The following is a 20,156-nucleotide window of genomic DNA, read 5'->3' as shown; positions in this document are numbered from 1 at the left end:
TTAACTACAGCCAGCTTGAAGGCCTGTGGTACATAGCCGATTATTAGAGATAGGTTGATCATATTTAATGGATGTTTGTATCTGTGTGTGCCTGTTTCTTTGTGTCTATATGTCAGGTCGGGTATCAGACGCTACCTCTCTGGGGACATCTCAGGCCCTCCAAGGTATGGAGGCCTATCTCCCCCCAACAATCCCCCTGCCAGTGGCAGATCCCCATCAGACATCAGTGCATTGGTGGTTCTGTGTGTCCGGTATGGGCATCCACGTACGCACCGGCTCACTCCTGGTGGCTGCTTGTTGGGGCCTGGAGCCTGGGGCTCACTCGGGCCACTTCGGGGGTGGGGTGGGGTGCCCTCGGCCTCTCGGCCTGGGGCCCGCTCATTCTGGCACAGCTGGCTGCCAGCTGAGCTCATGGGCACGTTACTATAACCCCCCATGGCTTTTGCTCCTTGGCTGCTGTGACCCCTCATCTGGGACTCTCCTCAGCTCTTTCCAGGACAGTGACACGGTTGCCCCTCCATTAGTCTTCCATGGTCTCTTGTGCTCTGGGGGCCTCTGGATGTCTGGAGCCTGTATCTCCTCCATACCTGCTTCATACCCTGGTGGACGGGGTTGTGGCTCCCCACACCCTCTAGCAGATCATTAAATGAAGGAACCTTTTAAATACAAGCGCGTTCATGCTCACAGGTGTGCACACGGGTGCTCACACACACAAACTACACCCTTTTTGGCTCTTACCTCAAAGCACACTGTGCGCTGTCGATCCTACGTGCTGCAAAATAATATTCAATATTTAGTATTTACTGTAACATTCACATAGATCATCTCGATGATGTTGTTTATTATATTACTCTATTATTGGCTTGTTTTGTCTTTTTTCTTTCTCAACAGGTGGTCCAGGTGATTGATATTTGTATTTTTTGTCTGTTTTCTTGTTGTTTTTTGTTTTTTGCCCTTTCTCATCGTTTCTCTTCCACTCTGTTTTTCTTTCCCTCTTTCTTTCTCCCTTTTCTTTCCCGCAGTCATGTCTGTTCCGTGTGTAGCAAGTGAAAATAAAATAAAATAAACAATAAAAGCAAAGGTGAATCAAATACACCAATATGGCAAGGTGGGATGGTCCATTTGGTAAAGTAAATCCGTTGGGCATCTTCCTTTGCCTTTAGACAATAATTCTGATGGCAAAAGAACCAAACAGGACAGGCGAGGGGAAAAAAGCTAAATATATGGGCCCATAGCTCTAAAATAGCACCTCTTAAATATGTTGTACCTCCAGGCTCTTTTTGGGTCCTGCCCTGTTTGCACTGTATTTGTTGTCATTGGGTTCCAACTTTTCGCGTTACAACATTTTATTCCACTGCTTTGCTGATGATTTCTAGATTTATCTGCCTTTAAAAGCAGGGTCAGCGTTTATTACGCTGCCTTGATGACATCAAACAGTGGATATCTATCAAATTTTCTACAGCTAAAAGAAAACAAAACTGAAGTTGTCATTTTCGGCAACATTGTCAATAATCACATCAATAGCACTCTCTGCCTCCTTTCCTCCAACTGTAAAACACACATAAAAAACCTACCTTGTCTACCTCGATGGTTCTTTTAAATTGAATAAGCAGGTGAGTGCAGTAGTCCAGTCCTGCTTCTTTCAGTTAAGACAGCTAGCCAAGGTAACACCGTACCTCCCGCGAATGTCTTTGAACGTGTCATTCACCTTTTCCTTACTTGCAGATTGGACTACTGCAATTCATTGTATTTTGGTCTCAACCAGGCCTCCATTCTTTGTCTTCAGATGGTCCAAAATGCAAGTACTCACCTGCTAACTGGTACCAAACAGAGAGAGCGTATAACCCCACTTTTAGCATCTCTACACTGGCTTCCTGTCTCCTACAGGATCCAATTTAAACTTTTACTTTGTGTTTTTAAGTCACTCAGTGCCCAAGTCCCCTCTTACCTCTCTGAGCTCCTTTCTGTTTATGCTGCAGAAAAAAACATGTGGTATCACTCAAGGTTAATGCTGCACATCCCACAGACTAATCTCAAATCTCTGCCTTCTCTGTGGCAGGTCCCAGACTTTAGAATAGTCATCTCTTAGATATTAGATCTTCACAAACACTTGATGAATTTAAATCACTACTAAAGAAACAGTTTTATGCCCTGACTTTTAACACACTATGATCCAAGCATTCTGGTCTTATTTAATAGTCTTAGTTATTGTTTAAATTTTCTTATTGTCATTTCATTGTTTTACATTATTCTTATTATTGTTTTACATAGTTTCTTATGGCATTTTTATATTGTTAAGCACTTTGTGCAGCAAGCAGTCTGGAAATGTGCTATATAAATAAATTTGACCTTGACATTGACCTTGCAGAGGGTGGAGAAGATGGTGGTGTCGCATCTGCTGGCAGGTTAGGTGATGGTGGTGGGCGTCTGCGTTGTTGGTGGTGTGGCAGCCTCAAGCTTTTAAACTGATGATGGCAACGTGGTGGTAACTGGCGGCTGAAGAAATGACTCAGGCAGGCTGTACTGACGATGAAGCTCAAGGCTGTGCTAATAATGAAGCAACAGGCTGAGACCCCTGGCACACAAACCTCCAGCTCGGGCTGAGCAGGCCCCTCCGGTGCGCAGACCCCTGTAGCTCAAACCCCCAGCTTAGGCTGAGCGGCCCCTCCGCGTGCAGACAACTAAGCTACAGGTTGCACCACCTCAGCATTTGCAGTCTCACAGTCCACTGTTAACAAACAAACAGACAGAGTGGCTTAAACAGCGCTGGCTTAAAAACCCTCCAGATGTAGCCCTGCAAATTGGAAGCAGGTGATGACCTGGCCAACTCCACCCCAGGGGACAGGCAACAGGAAACTGGATCACACCCGACCAGACACTCCCATGGCATATGACAGCCAGGCTGTGAATCAACCAGCGGCAAATGAGCAGCCTTGGTCCGAGGGTGGAGGTGGAGCATGTTAATTAAGTAATCCACGAGTATCGGGTAGATCGTATTGAATACCCAGGGAAAACAACACAGAGTCTCTCGCAGTCGCTTTTTCACCATGCGACAAATCTCTTCCCTGGGCATCTCCAGTCTTACGCCGCAGTCTATTAACTTTATCCGTCCCTGACAGATGGTGTCTGCAGAGACAGAAAGGAGGGTAATGAAGGAGGATGTGTAACATGTGTAAGGCAAGAAACTCAATATAGAGTATAGGAACACAGTTAGAATATATTGTAACTGAAACCAGGACAAGAAATGCCAGCGATTGGTAAACATTTAGATTAGTCGGTGACCAGGAAATACAAAAGATTGATATAAATGTTGATGTTGCTGATTAAATTCTTCTATTTGTAATGCAGTCTTAGAGGTGGCAAACCGGGCGATAAGATCGTGAGATCAAGCTTTTTTCATTTGAGGCAATTAGCCAAAATAAAGCCCATCTTATCAAAACAGTGTCATGAGACAGTAATACATGCCTTTGTTACATCTAGGCTGGAATATTGTAACACACTTTATTGTGCGGTTAGTGATGCATCTGTTGTTGTGGAATAATCTGTCCTTGCACGTGAAACAGGTCTCTTTGATTTCTGAGTTTAAAACTTATCTGAAAACATCTTGATTTGCTGAAGCCTTTGGCACTATTTTAAGGGGTTGACTCAACTTTCTTTAAAAACATTTTTGATTTTATTTTATTTAGTTGGTAATTTTTTAAAATCTATCTGTACATATACAGCACTTTGTAAAGCACAGAATAAACTTTAACATAAAACCATATAAATAAAGCTGGATGGATGATTTATTAAATCACCATAAAAATGAGGTTGTGGTTGTGCCCATTCATGAACCAGGAAAGGATGATACAAATCCAGGAAATTACAGACTCATAGCTTTAACATCTGACATCTTTAAAATCACAGAGCGAATAATAAATGACAAATTAATGTATTACAAGGAAAATAAAGGATAAATATCTAAACATCAAAGTGGTTTCAGAAGAGGGAGGAATACAATGGATAAAGAAAGGAGGGGACGATGCTTGTAATAACATTCAAAGGAGAGCAGGAGAAATGAGAAGCACAGTTTGGAGTAGGAGCGAGGAGGTGGTCATGTCTAGAATAAGGTTTGGACATACTGGTTTGAACACAAAACTATTCATGACAGGGAAACATGATGCAGGGAAACGAGATTACTGCAGAGAAGGGTGAACTATAGAACATGTTAGATTACACTGTCAGAAATATCAGGTGGAGAGAAGGTAACTGATCCAAAACCTCAGTAACATAAAAATGAAACTGGATCTTATCGATTTACTGCAAAAGCACTCAAGACGTGAGTCTTATCAGGCCCTATTCCACTTTTTAAAAGAGAGTAAACATTTGGGGAGGGCTTGAGGGTCGACACTCCATACCAGTTGGTGGCGGTAACGCACCATTTTACTGTTTGTAAACCGCCAATGAAACTTAAAAAGAAGAAGAAGAAGAACGTGTTACTACCTTGGGCTTTTCGGCGTCTTATCGCAGTTTTAAAAATTGGCACTTTTTGAAGAACCCACATCAAAGTATTGTGTTAAATCCAATTTATGAAGCAGTAGGTGCATGGCATGGTCGTTGCTTGTTGTGAGGTATGTATTGCAGCTGTGAAGACGAACGTACGTTCTCCTGTTAGGTTACAGCTGGTAGGAAGGTGCGTTCAGTGTGTCTTTGTAATTTTAAGTTTCCATGTCAAACGAGATAAAACAGTTATTTCTGGATGCGCAATTGTTTGCTGAGTTTGGTAACAATGTGTTTTTGTAAACCACGTGATGATTTAAGTCATTTAATTTTCACAGAATATGTGAGCGAGGCTACAAGAACAATATTTTTATGTTTAGTAAACTGACGTCTCTAAATGTAACTGCTTTTATTTTATTAGTTCTGACGAGGACAGCTGAGTGATGTTGTTGGTGAGCTTGGATTAAATCATCTCTAAACAAAGAACTTGTCCTCGTGGTGACTGACTTGGGGAGTGGAGGTCAGTGAGCCCATTGTCTCTGCTGGTCCGACTCCAACTACAAAGCCAAGCTCGCCCCCTCCTGAGTCTGAGAGGAGATCCAGAGTAAGTCAGTTATAACTACATTGGTTGCTTAACTTTATCATTTTCTACAGGGTCTCTCTCTCTTAGCTCATTTTGGTTTGATTTCTGCCTCCTGTTTAGCCTCTCTGTTTGTCTGCCTCAGTACGTTAATGTTTTATCGTTTGAGTTAAACTCTCTGTTTCCCTTCATATGAAGGTGATGTCTGTGGAGTGATCACAACATCATTAAAAATGCTGTTTTTCTTTTCCACTTCTCTTCTTTCATATTCTTTTCGACGTCTTCTCTTGTGTAAGCTGTTAACTCTTGTGATGGAGATTTTTTTATTTTATGTGTTGATCATATGTTTTGGCAATATCACTTTAGTAATTATAGTAATTAGTAAAATTAGAGTAATAGTAATTCAGTAATAATCTATATTACATTTTGTGTGACTTGGTTATGTATGTGAGTGAGTTAGACTGACACTCCCAGGCACCATTAGACATTAGGCAGATAGTGAGTAAAATTGGGTTTTAATAATTGATTCATCGATTAAAATCGATTCTGGCTTGGATAACGTGAAATCGATTCATTAAAATCCTGAATCGATTTTCTAATATAAATTTATTTTGCCCGAAACGCCAGAATCTCAGGTGAAACCTCACAAAATTTCAACAACCACCAAACAGCTATGACAGTAAATGAGAGCAGGTACACGGATTCTGCACAAGGTTGTAAACACAAAGCACGCCCGCAGATCAGAATCAGTGAGATGTGACTTTCTCACCTGACGGCACGGACACGGTCGGGGCTGAAAACCGACAGCGGGTCGCGCTTTGTGTTCACGCCCTTTTTGCGCTGATTCTAAAGCTGTTCGTTTTATCTCTCTCCAAACAATATTGACCGAACCAGCAGCAAAAGAAGATCCAAACTACGCTTCACAAAAACAACGTCATGAAATCCCTTTGCCTTTTACTGTTTTGCTTCCACCACGATAAAATCACACTTCATGTACAGCTCTCTCTCTCTCTCTCTCTCTCTCTCTCTCTCTCTCTCTCTGTACTTCAAGAACAGTTTCCCGTCTAAAAATCTGTTTTCTATATTATTCGCTTGCTTGTTACGCACAAGTCTACCGTTGTTTACAGCGCTGTCGGCCGCTGTTTTTTTTTTTTTTCGTTTTACATTTTTCCGAAAAGAAAACCTAATTTCTGCTGTTCAATATTGAACAAATTGAAACGTTTTAAAATTATGCAAAATGCAAAACGCTTAGCCGTGTCTCTAATAAAACCGTTGTAACGTCAGAGGTAACGTTCATATGTTGATTAATGGTTTTCTTTCGTTTTTGACGTACTGCAGAATATTTTTATAAAATCCCAGACCAGGAAAATCACCTTCATGTTTTTCTGTTTTATCTTCAGCTACTTTGACACAAAGGCATCTGCTGTGGCGCTCACACCTTTGATAAAGTCTTGCATGTGTCAGCTTCCTTTTTATTGATACAAAAATATGTAAATGTACTGATCTGAACTATATTATATCTGACTCTCAAAATTTCCCAGATTCAAATGAAATTTAATCAAATCAAATTAAATCGATTCTAGAAATCAGTGACGATACCCAGCCCTAATAGTGAGACTTCTTCTCCTTATCTCCAGGGAGGAGGTGTTGAGGTAAAATTATTTTTAAGTGCCTCAATTCTATGCTTTATATTAACTAAAATGCCATATAACCATATAGTTTAGTATTAAGTTGACGCGGCCCCTAAAAATAAAGGCATTAGAATACCTGTCCTTAGGTGGTTGAAAGCTGTAGACTCTCGCCCACGCTTGCCTGGGAAAAAGATAACAGGGGACCATCTTCTAGTGGAGATGCATTATTAGGGCTGTGCAATATGACCAAAATCTAACATCCCGATATAAGAATTCTATCGTTCCTATAACGATATAAATCACAAAAATGTAACATTTTCTGTAACTTCTGTGAATCTCTGGCAGCTCGACTTGCGGGAAGTGTTTCCAGCTGGGCATTGCGTACCTGGAGTCGAGTGTTTTAACAAATGCATGAAACGATACATTTTTAGACATAAGTCGTAACGGCCGCCGTTTTCTTTTTGAGTATTTATTACACGGCGTGCTGCGGGGAAAAGCCTGTTCTAACGTTTGAGTGTAAAGTTTATTTTTTAGCACCTGGCGGCTCTTTTTTACTTCTCAACCGTAAATAATCTGCATCTTTCACGTGATTCAGTTTATTTTGAAAAGTTTCAACAGGATCTTGAGCTTTATTGTGAAAGGTTTATGTGAAACATAAACAAGCGGACACGGGATAGCTTTACCGTCGTTGTTGCTAACCACAACGCATAAAAACAGGCTCCAATTGTCCGTCCGTAGTGTGGTTATATTAAATATAAGAGAAAGAGAGAACTTTAAGAAAATAATATAGCCACTACAGTGACCATCAAAACGATGAAAAAATATTGCCGTAAACAGTTTATTTTGCCACACCACAAAACAAACAATAGCATAAAATTAAACGATAGATGTTTTTATATCGTCATCCGACATATATCGTTATATCAAACAGTCCTATCCATTATAATTCACCTGTGCATTATAATAAAAGGTGTTGATGGCAGCTGACAGTGTCTGCAGACTTTGATAACTGTGTGACACCCTCGTGGTTAATCAGAGGGAAATCTGAGTCAGTGTGGATTTGGTTGTACAGCTCTCACACATACAACCTGAACTGCACATTGTAAGTGTGATGTTCTTCAAATTTGAACAAAGTATGACTAAAAAACTTTGAATTCACACAAGCCAATATTTTATTCATAAGTTGAACTTTTACTACTTTTATCCCCAAAATGAGCTCACTTCAATGTTTACCACAGCATAGCGTCCCCAGGCACCTGAGACGTTTGGCAGATGGTGAAACTGTTTATCTTTGTCCCCAAGCAGCTGGGGAAAGAGGGCGGCTGGGTGACGGTGAGGAGGAAGCATAGTCTTAAACAGAAGCTCCAGGTACACCACCAACCTGTTCATGTGTCTAACCGTTTTTCCTCACTCGGCGACACACCCGTCTGGGGTCAAACTCTGGTAATTGGTGATTCTGTTCTCAGACATGTGAAGCTAGAGACACCGGCAACCATAGTCAATTGTCTTCCAGGGGCCAGAGCAGGGACATTGAAGGAAATTTAAAACTGCTGGCTAAGGGTAAATACAGTAAGATCATAATTCACGTCAGCAGTAATGACACCTGGTTACGCCGATCGGAGGTCACTAAAATCAATATTGAATCGGTGTTTAACCAAAACAATGTCGGACTCTGTAGTTTTCTCTGGTCCCCTCCCCAATCAGACCAGGAGTGACATGTTTAGCCGCATGTTCTCCTTAAATTGCTGGCTGTCTGAGTGGTGTCCCAGAAACGATGTGGGCTTCATAGATAATTGGCAAACCTTCTGGAGGAAACCTGGTCTTGTTAGGAGAGACGGCATCCATCCCACTTTGGATGGAGCAGCTCTCATTTCTAGAAATATGGACCAATTTATTAAACCCCCCAAAATATGACTATCCAGAGTTGGGACCAGGAAGCAGAGTTGCAGTCTTACACGCCTCTCTGCAGCTTCTCTCCTACTGCTACCCCCAAAAAACCCATCTCCATTGAGACTGTGTCTGCTCCCAAACAGACAAAAAACAAATTAAAAACCAGCAATGGTAAATGGCCTGTATTTATATAGCCCTTTTATTAGTCCCCAAGGACCCCAAAGCGCTTATCCAGTCATTCACCCATTAATAATTCACCCATAATAATTGATCAACAAATCGATTTACTCTGCCTTATAGAAACCTGGTTGCAGCCGGATGATTATGTTAGTTTAAATGAATCAACACCCCCGAGTCATTCTAACTACCAGAAATCTGGAAGCACAGGCCGAGGAGGCGGTGTTGGGCCCAATTTAGCCTTGTCCAACCCAGCTGTAAAACTCAGAAACCAGTCTTATTTGTTATCATCTATCGTCCACCTGGGCCTTACACAGAGTTTCTCTCTGATTTCTCAGACTTTTTATCTGATTTAGTGCTCAGCTCAGATAAAATAATTATTGTGGGTGATTTTAACATCCATGTAGATGCTAAAAATGACAGCCTCAACATGGCATTTAATCTGTTATTAGACTCAATTGGCTTCTCTCAAAATGTAAAAGAACCCACCCACCACTTTAATCACACTCTAGATCTTGTTTTAACATATGGTATAGAAACTGAACATTTAACAGTGTTTCCTGAAAACCCTCTGCTGTCTGATCATTTCCTGATAACATTTACATTTACAATGATTGATTACACAGCAGTGGAGAGTAGACTTTATCAAAGTAGATGTCTTTCTGAGAGTGCTGTAACTAAGTTTAAGAATATAATCCACCCACTGTTATCATCTTCAATGCCCTGTACCAACATAGAGCAGAGCAGCTATCTGAACGCTACCTCAACAGAGGTTGATTATCTTGTTAATAATTTTCCCTCCTCACTACGTACGACTCTGGATACTGTAGCTTCTGTGAAAACTAAGGTCTCAAATCAGAAGTACCTGACTCCGTGGTATAATTCTCAAACACGTAGCCTAAAGCAGATAACTCGTAAGCTGGAGAGGAAATGGCGCGTCACAAATTTAGAGGATCATCATTTAGCCTGGAGAAATAGTTTGCTGCTTTATAAGAAAGCCCTCCGCAAAGCCAGAACATCTTACTATTCGTCACTGATTGAAGAAAATAAGAACAACCCCAGGTTTCTCTTCAGCACTGTAGCCAGGCTGACAAAAAGTCAGAGCTCTACTGAGCCAACAATCCCTTTAACATTAACTAGTAATGACTTCATGAACTTCTTCAGAAATAAAAATTTTATCATTAGAGAAAAAATTACCAATAATCATCCCACAGATGTAATATTATCTACAGCTACCTTTAGTACCGTCAATGTTAAGTTAGACTCTTTTTCTCCAATTGATCTTTCTGAGTTAACTTCAATAATTAATTCCTCCAAACCATCAACGTGTCTTTTAGACCCCATTCCTACAAAACTGCTCAAAGAAGTCCTGCCATTAATTAATTCTTCAATCTTAAATATGATCAACCTATCGCTAATAATCGGCTATGTACCACAGGCCTTCAACGTGGCTGTAGTTAAACCTTGTAGTGCATTAAAGTACAAAAAAATTGAAAATCATTTTTGTTTTGTTTTTTTCCATCTATTTCTAGTTAGAGAAATTTAAGATGCTTATCCCTCAAAACTGTAAATACAAAATAGTTTCCAACCACGAGAAATTTATTTTGAGTGTCTTCATAGTTTTATTTTTGAGATACACAAATTTTTATATACTACGGGAAAAATGAAAATAAATAAATGCAAATTTGAAAAAACACAGCATGTGCATCAAAGTAAACTATTTCCAGCAGTGCAATTTGACTTCTAAACATCCTGAAAAACGACACAGAAGAGCAAAAAGTCAAACATGACTTTTAAAAACACCAACATAGGCTTTGAAGCTAAAAAACTACATTTTCCGCGAAAATGACTTCACTTCCGGTTTTGGACAGTTAATGGCAGACATGCGATAGTTTGCGCTGACTTATATTCCAACGTAGGAAGTGTTACGAACAGCTGATCGGATTGGCAAAGTGTGTTTCTGTTATGAAGCGGCTGTGTGCAAGCAGGATTGGTAGTAAGAGGACCCAAAGTGCAGACAGTCTAAGACAAACTTAAACTCAGATTTATTGCTAGATTGCAAACAGAAAACTAGCAAAACTGGAATTACAAATAATAAACTGAAGACAACAATAACCTGAACTGGCAAATGGACGGAACACACAGCATAAATGAGAGTAGATCGCGACACGGACACAGAGAAACACAGGGCTTAAATACACAGAGGGAGCAATCAGGGAATGAGAGACAGGAGGGAAACACAGCTGGGCATCCTAACAGTTTCTGGAATATTATGTTTTTGTTGCTGGAAGTGCTTTTTATGCAATTTTTGCAAAGCTATATGTGGAAGGAAACCATGACCTAGGGCAAGCTAATGGAATAAGATGTAAGTACAACTCCTACGGTTTCATATGCAAAAAAAATTATTGTGCTACCTTACACGGTTTCAGTTCTACAGGGATTTAAAAAATAGTTAGGCAAAACGGAGTGTGCCTGACTATTTTTATCAATATATTTTTATAACAATTAGGGTTAGAAACGATATAAGACAAATGGCACGATAGACACTTTTCTATCGTCCACACGATATATATCGACATATCGCCCAGCACTAGTGGCTGTAGTTAAACCTTTACTCAAAAAGCCATCTCTAGACCCAGCTGTCTTAGCTAATTATAGGCCAATCTCCAACCTTCCTTTCATATCAAAAATCCTTGAAAGAGTAGTTGTTAAACAACTAACAGATCATCTTAGGGCTGTTCGATATAACGATATATATCGGATGACGATATAAAAACGTCTATCGCTTCATTTTACGCTATCGTTTGTTTCGTAAAAATAAACTGTTTACTGCAATATTTTTACATCGTTTTGATGGCCACTATAGTGGCTATATTAATTTCTAAAAGTTCTCTCTTTATCTTATATTTAATGTAACCACACTACGGACGGACAAGTGCTTGTTTTTATGCATTGTCGTTAGCAACAACGACGGTAAAACCACGGCGTGTCCGCTTGTTTATTTTCCACACAAACCTTTCACAGTAAAGCTCAAGATCATGTTGAAACTTTTCAAAATAAACTGAATCACGTGAAAGATGCAGAGTATTTACGGATGAGAAGCAAAAAAGAGCCGTCAGGTGCTAAAAAATAAACCTTAGACTCAAACGTTTGAACAGGCTTTTCCCAGCAGCACGCCGTGTAATAAATACAAAGAAAACGGCGGCCGTTACAACATATGTCTAAAGATGTATAGTTTCATGCATTTGTTAAAACACTCGACTCCAGGTACACGACGCCCAGCTGGAAACACTTCAAGCAAGTCGAGATGCCCGAGATTCACAGAATTTACAGAAAATGTTACATTTGTGTGATTTATATCGTTATCGGAGGATAGACGTCTTAATATCGGGATATGAGATTTTGGTCATATCACACAGCCCTAGATCATCTGCAGAGGAATGGCTTATTTGAAGAGTTTCAGTCAGGTTTCAGAGCTCATCACAGCACAGAAACAGTGTAACTCTGAAATGACAACACAGGCACGGCTTCTTCAAGACGGGCACTTCGCTGCATTTATTGAATGCCGTGAAAACTACAAACATTAAACACAAAGGCTTCAAGCGCTTCAGACTATCAAAAGTAACACTTGTGCTTTAACAACAAAAAATTACCTCGTGGCCGCCTGCCACTTCGGAGGTTCTAGAAGAATACCTTTACAGTCTTGCGCATTCTAAATTAAACCATAAAATAATTAGAACACCATACATTACAAATTTTCACAATATTACAATACAGCTATAGCAAATGACAAATACCTTGTACAGCTGGTAGACTAACCAGGCCTTTGCAGACAGCTCGCTGAACTCCTTAGCGTGATTATTAAACGTGGGCTCACAGTCTTTATTATCACGCCCAAACCTCGCGATAATAGCGGTGTAACAAAACTTGTTCTTCGTGACAAGATAAACATGTCTCCTATACAAGATAAACACACCTTTACAATATTGTCCACAGAAATGTACAAGCAAGAACATTTTAACTGCTGGAACCATCTATTACACTTCTTTATACATAAGCCATTTCTGTGACACTTACAAACAGCTTTAGTGAAGGTTACAAATGATCTTCTTATGGCCTCTGACAGTGGACTCATCTCTGTGCTTGTCCTGCTAGACCTCAGTGCAGCGTTCGATACTGTTGACCATAATATCCTATTAGAGCGATTAGAACATGCTGTAGGTATTACAAGTACTGCACTGCAGTGGTTTGTATCATATCTATCTAATAGACTCCAATTTGTACATGTAAATGGAGAGTCCTCTTCACTCACTAAGGTCAATTATGGTGTTCCACAGGGTTCAGTGCTAGGACCAATTCTGTTTACATTATACATGCTTCCCCTAGGCAGCATCATTAGAAGACATAGCATAAATTTTCACTGCTATGCAGATGACACGCAGCTCTATCTGTCCATGAAGCCAGGTAACACACACCAATTAGTTAAACTGCAGGAATGTCTTAAAGACATAAAGACCTGGATGGCCGCTAACTTTCTGCTTCTTAATTCAGATCAAACTGAGGTTATTGTACTCGGCCCTGAAAATCTTAGAAATATGGTATCTAACCAGATTCTTACTCTGGATGGCATTACCTTGGCCTCCAGTAATGCTGTGAGGAACCTTGGAGTCATTTTTGACCAGGACATGTCCTTCAGTGCACATATTAAACAAATATGTAAGACTGCTTTCTTCCATTTGTGCAACATCTCTAAAGTTAGAAATATCCTGTCTCAGAGTGACGCTGAAAAACTAGTTCATGCATTTATTACTTCCAGGCTGGACTACTGTAATTCATTATTATCAGGAAGTCCTAAAAACTCGCTGAAAAGTCTTCAGCTAATCCAAAATGCTGCAGCAAGAGTACTGACAGGGACTAGAAAGAGAGAGCAGATTTCTCCTGTTTTGGCTTCCCTTTATTGGCTTCCTGTTAAATCCAGAATTGAATTCAAAATCCTGCTCCTCACATACAAGGTCTTAAATAATCAGGCCCCGTCTTATCTTAATGACCTTGTAGTACCATATCACCCTATGAGAGCACTTTGCTCTCGCACTGCAGGCTTACTTGGTATTCCTAGGGTATTTAGAATAGAATAGAATAGAATAGAATAGAATAGAATAATCCTTTAATTGTCACACAAGGGGAAATTTGGTTGTAACAGCAGCCAGAAAGACACATATACAAACAAACAGTACACAGGACAGAAAACAGAAACATACACACTTTTTCTTACATATTTACATTAAGGTCAATGGTTACTATAAACAGAGTACTGTACACTTATTAAATTAAATATAAATAACTACAGATAAGAGGCAAACCAGGTTGTAGTGCCAATCGGTTGAATAACTTATTGTAGTTACAGCGCAGATATAAACATCTATGATTGTTGGGAGCAGTTCTGATTGTACAGTCTGACAGCTGCAGGGAGGAAGGACCTGCGGAAACACTCCTTCATGCATCGAGGATGCAGCAGTCTGTCACTGAAGGAGCTCTGCAGTTCAGCAACATTTACATACATAGGGTGGGAGACTCTGTCCATCAGAGATGTTATTTTGGCCAGAGTCCTTCTGTCTCCCACCACCTGCACTGGGTCCAGGGTGCATCCCAGAACAGAGCTGGCCTTCCTGATGAGTTTATCCAACCTCTTCCTCTCAGCTGCCGATAAACCGCTGCTCCAACATACAACACTGTAAAAAATGACAGATGCCACCACAGAGTCATAGAAGGTCTTTAAAAGCGCTCCCTGTGCACCCAAAGCCGGGGGTGGGTGTAATCACTGGGAGCTGGGAGTTGTGAAGCTGAGAGGTGTGAAGTCCTGAGATGAAAGACAGGCAGTCCCTGAAGATGAGGGAGATTGCAGCAGGGGGGGGCGATGCTGTGGGAGGGGTGGGTGGTTGAGCAAACCTATTAAAATATTTATTAGGTCATTCACCCACCCCAAGTCTCCTGCAGCCTGGGGGGTTGGTTTTTGTCCTGAGATTGTCTTCAGGCTGTTCCAAACCCCTCTGATGTTGTGATGTTGTCCCTCCCATTTAAAAGTAGAATGGGAGGGAGAGCCTTTGTTTTCAGGCCCCTCTTCTGTGGAACCAGCTTCCAGTTTGGATTCGGGAGACAGACATTATCTCTACTTTCAAGATTAGGCTTAAAACTTTCCTTTTTGCTAAAGCATATAGTTAGGGCTGGACCAGGTGACCCTGAATCCTCCCTTAGTTATATTGAGGCGACTTTTGTTTTGATTTCGCGCTATATAAAATTGAATTGAATTTGTGGGGTAAGAGGGGCCACTTGGGGATGAGCTGAAGTTATAGACCTGATGTCACTGTTTGGGTTCTTTGTCATTACAGGAGAAAGAAGTGAAAGCAGGCCGAAACCTCAGCACATGGATGACATCAGCCAAAAACATCCAGTACCAGCAAGTAAAGATGAGCCAGGGGCGATCCCTGTGGAAAAGACTTTTCCCGCTATGAAGCAGCCCAGAAGACGCAAGCGCGCCAACAGGGAGGACAGAAGCTTGAGCTGTGATCAGTGTGGGAAGTCTTTTACTCAGATTTGTAACTTGAAATCACATCAGCTGATCCACAGCGGTGTGAAACCATTCAGTTGTGGTCAGTGTGGAAAGTCTTTTATTCAGAGTCATGGATTAAAAACACATCAGCTGATCCACAGTGGAGAGAAACCTTTCAGCTGCAATCAGTGTGGAAAGTCTTTTACTCAGATGGGTAATTTAAAAACACATCAGCTCATCCACAGTGGAGAGAAACCTTTCAGCTGTGAGCAGTGTGGAAAGTCTTTTGCTTATGTTAGTAACTTAAAAAGACATCAGCGCATCCACAGTGGAGAGAAACCTTTCAGCTGTGAGCAGTGTGGAAAGTCCTTTACTCACATTGCTGCCTTAAAATCACATCAGCTCATCCACTCTGGTACTAAACAATTTGTATGTGGTGACTGTGGAAAGGCTTTTTTTGAGATTGAAAGGTTAAAAGCACATCAGCTCACCCACTCTGGTATTAAACAATTTTTATGTGGTCTCTGTGGAAAGGCTTTTACTCACATGACTAGCTTAAAGTCACATCAGCGCACCCACTCTGGAGTTAAATCATTTGTATGTTGTCAGTGTGGAAAGTCTTTTGCTACGTATTATTATCTAAGAAAGCACAATGTCATCCACTCTGGAGTTAAACCACTGAAATGTGAGTAGTGTGGAAAGTCTTTCATCCATAACACATCTAAATCATAAACAGATCTATTGAGGTATCAGAAAATCCACAAAGTGTCCTCCTGTGAGAAAAGGGGCAGACCAATGGGACATTACCCTGACAGGGTTCATTTAAACACAGTGGGAGAAACAGGGGTCTGAACAAAAGTCCTTCTGGATGCTGCGTCAAACTTAAAAAAAAAGCTTGAAATCAGGCTTCACAGAATCGCAGCCTGTGTTCCATTTTGTTTCATGCATTTAATTTACTGGTGCATCTTTGTTGTCTTATATTTTGTCTTACAGGATGTGAGTCTGTTTTGCTTCATGAAGAGACAAACCTAATGTTTTTTATGTTGCACTGAAAATATTATTACTGTAAGTCATAAATGTGTGTCATTTAACCAGGCAATATGTAAAAACATTTACTTTATCCTATGAATAATAAAATGTATTGAGATGTAACGCATCTTTCTTATTGTCTGAAAAATTGCAGACTGCGGTCCCAGCTGACTGTAACTAGGGTGTGGTGCCACCTCCTGGCAACACCATGGAGAATGTTTGTGGACCATTTTGACCTTTTGATTCTTGTGTCCTGTCGTTTTGTGGGTCCCTCTTCTCTTTAACACCATGTCCAAGGATTTCAAACACAGATTCCTGCATCCTCAGGACATGTGGATTTGCTGAGGACATAATTTCTTTGAAGGAAGTTACAAAACCTTTATTCATCTTTATTATCTTCATTTAAGCATGCACTTCTAGAAGGGAAGATGAGGCCGGTGTCCCTCTGCAAAATCTTCACCCCTTTTTTTAGTTACAGCCAGCTTTATAGAAGTGACCCTATCATAAATCCCCCACGGTGTGCTGCAAACTCTGTGTGTCTGTGTCTGTGTGTGTGTGTATGCACCTGTGTGTATGTGTGAGTGCAGGTGAGTGAGTGTGCATGTGGATGTGTGAGTGTAACAGTTTAAGCACTGTGTGTGTGTCACAAAAAAGGATGCTGTGGACTCAAGAGCAGACTCAATTGCTCGAACTATGTATAATTTATTTGAAGGAAAAAAGTACTTAAACAAGGATGGTTTTAACAGAAATTATACGCAGGAACTGAGGGAGACCAGAGGATAGGGAAACGGACGTGGAACACAAGGAGAACACTGGCGGAAACTTCAGCAAACACAGGAGAGAAGTTTTACTGATCTGGAAAACAATTAAAGGGCTGAGGTGAGTGTACAAGTGGAGAGTCTTGTGCTTACTTGAAAACACCGGCTATTAGTAGAGATGGACCGATCCAATATTATGTATCATATCGGTCCGATACTGACGTAAATTACTGGATCGGATATAAATAAAAAATGTAATCCAATCCATTAAATATCAAAAAAGCACCTCACAAAACTTGCGACATGGAGTAACTCGGCTCATAACCGTAGTATGTCGGAGCAGTGTGCTCACGTGATGGAGCGGCTGTGTGTATTTGTAGCCTCGCTACCAAACCAGCATTTCATCTCCGAGAACGTTATCCCAGAGAGAAGTAAAGCAAGTGTGTAAGTTCATCTGTGAATGTTTGTAAAGCGTACCTACATTAAGGTTAACAACCGATATATGGAGCGACTGCCTCTCTCTCTCCCTCCCTCTCTTGCTGCTACTTCAATCGTGAAACTGCTTAATGATCAGCTGATCGGCTTTTCTGTCGCGAGTCCATCTCTCTTCTTTGTTTTTGGCCCACTTCGCACCAGAAAGAGGAAACCAGCGGCTGAACAACAGCAGCACGTTTAAGCTTGATAAGCTGTTGTTAGAATTTATTTAATATTACTTTCTACACCAGGATCTTTTTCTACGTAGCTGACGGCTGGTAACTGTGCAGGGGCGGATCTAGCAAAGTTTAGCCAGGGGGGCCGATAGGGCATTAACAGGGAAAAGGGGGGCACAAAGACATACTTTTCTTTCTTATTCTCATTTAAAATGTCTCACTTTTAATAAGTAATTATCTGAATCTTACACCCAAAGTTTTAATCTTATGTAAAATATATAGAAGTCCATTACTGTGTATAGTAACTGTTAAATCCAATATACCCTAGTAAGCTATAGTACATTTTCCTTTGGGAAGATACCATCTGTGCAGTCTGCAATTCTTTAGAAGAAAGATGTTGAATCTATTTAATTATTCTTGAAGAATAATTTATTTCTGTGCATTTTTTTTTCACACTGCATCAAATTAAAGTTGATTAAGTCGATTAAGCATCATGAGGTGGAGGGTGGGGGTGGTTCCCTATTTTTTTTTTCTGGGAGTTTGCAACCCTTTTATTTATGTTGCTTAATATTTCTGCTAAGTACTCTTTAAAATACCATAATAGGGAGGATGATGTAGGTTTAAGTTTATTAGTGTTAGTTGTGTTGTTTATTTAAACTTGAGTATGAACTTATAGAGATAGTAAAAAAAAACAGTTTTATTAATTAAAAAACACACTATATCGGATTCATACCATTATCTGCAGATATCCAAATTTATGATATCGGTGTCGGTATCGGACATAAAAAAAGTGGTATCGTGCCATCTCTTGCTATTAGGCAGAGGACACAAGAGTGTCCCAGGGATGGCTGAGAATGCGGGGAAGCTGGTTTTTCACCATGTGACAAATCTCTTCCCTGGGCATCTCCAGTCTTATGCCGCAGAGTTTATTAATGTTATCCGTCCCTGACAGATGGTGTCCACAGAGACAGAAAGGAGGGTAATAGAGGAGGATGTGTAACATTTCTAAGGCAAGGAACTCAATATGTTGTAACTATAGGAAAACAGTTAGAATATATTGTAACTGAAACCTGGTCAAGAAATGGCAGCATCAGAGTGATCAGTTTGTAAAACCCTTGTAACAAACAGTTATACAAACTTGACATATATTCTGGGAGATAAGTCATTTCGTGTGTTGATTTTAATGCACACAGCACATTATGGGGCTAACTGTAACAGCCAGAACGGAGCAGTGATTGAAGCAACGATAGAGATAATAAAACATTCATTATGTGTGTCTAAATGATGGAAGTGGTCCAAGAGTGAATGTTAGAACAAGTTCAGAATCAGCAACTGACCTCACAATAGTGTCAGACTCATTGGAAGGTATTTGTTCATGGCAGGTACCGACCGTAGGTAAAGACCGCTATCCTATGACTGAGACAGAGCTGAGTGTAGAGAAACATGACAAACGGTGGTTAGAAGTGGTGTTTCAGTACTGCTGATTGGTAAACATTTAGATTAGTCAGTGACCAGGAAATACAAAAGATTGATATAAATGTTGATGTTGCTGATTAAATTCTTCTACTTGTAATGCAGTCTTAGAGGTGGCAAACCGGGCGATAAGATCGTAAGATCAAGCTTTTATATTTGAGGCAATTAGCCAAAATAAAGCCCATCTTATCAAAGGAGTGTTATGAGACAGTAATACATGCCTTTGTTACATCTAGGCTGGAATGTTGTAACACATTTTATTGTGGGGTTAGTGATGCATCTGTTGTTGTGGAATAATCTGTCCTTGCACGTGAAACAGGTCTCTTTAATTTCTTAAAACTTATCTGAAAAATATTGATTTGCTGAAGCCTTTGGCACTATTTTAAGGGGTTGACTCAACTTTCTTTAAAAACATTTTTGATTTTATTTTATTTAGTTGGTAATTTTTTAAAATCTATCTGTACATATACAGCACTTTGTAAAGCACAGAATAAACTTTAACATAAAACCATATAAATAAAGCTGGATGGATGATTTATTAAATCACCATAAAAATGAGGTTGTGGTTGTGCCCATACATGAACCAGGAAAGGATGATACAAATCCAGGAAATTACAGACTCATAGCTTTAACATCTGACATCTTTAAAATCACGGAGCGAATAATAAATGACAAATTAATGTATTATATGGAAAATAAAGGATAAATATCTAAACATTAAAGTGGTTTCAGAAGACGGAGCAATACAATGGATAAAGAAAGGAGGGGACAATGCTTGTAATAAAATTCAAAGGAGAGCAGGAGAAATGAGAAGCACAGCTTGGAGTAGGAGCGAGGAGGTGGTCATGTCTAGAATAAGGTTTGGACATACTGGTTTGAACACAAAACTATTCATGACAGGGAAACATGATGCAGGGAAACGACATTACTGCAGAGAAGGGT

The 20,156-nt window shown here is 40.2% G+C and overlaps 1 long non-coding RNA gene across 1 annotated transcript; it reads left to right on the top strand.

Annotated features, from left to right (window-relative positions):
- Positions 1-4,500: 4,500 nt before the first annotated feature.
- Positions 4,501-16,390, top strand: LOC134635006 (uncharacterized). Its single transcript, XR_010094922.1, has 3 exons — positions 4,501-4,610; positions 4,901-5,083; positions 15,144-16,390. It is a non-coding gene; the product is annotated as an uncharacterized LOC134635006 (long non-coding RNA).
- The last annotated feature ends 3,766 nt before the right edge of the window (positions 16,391-20,156 follow it).

The sequence above is a fragment of the Pelmatolapia mariae genome, linkage group LG9, assembly GCF_036321145.2.
Source record: "Pelmatolapia mariae isolate MD_Pm_ZW linkage group LG9, Pm_UMD_F_2, whole genome shotgun sequence".
NCBI lineage: Eukaryota > Metazoa > Chordata > Actinopteri > Cichliformes > Cichlidae > Pelmatolapia > Pelmatolapia mariae.
This window is presented reverse-complemented; position numbering and strand designations above follow the sequence as displayed.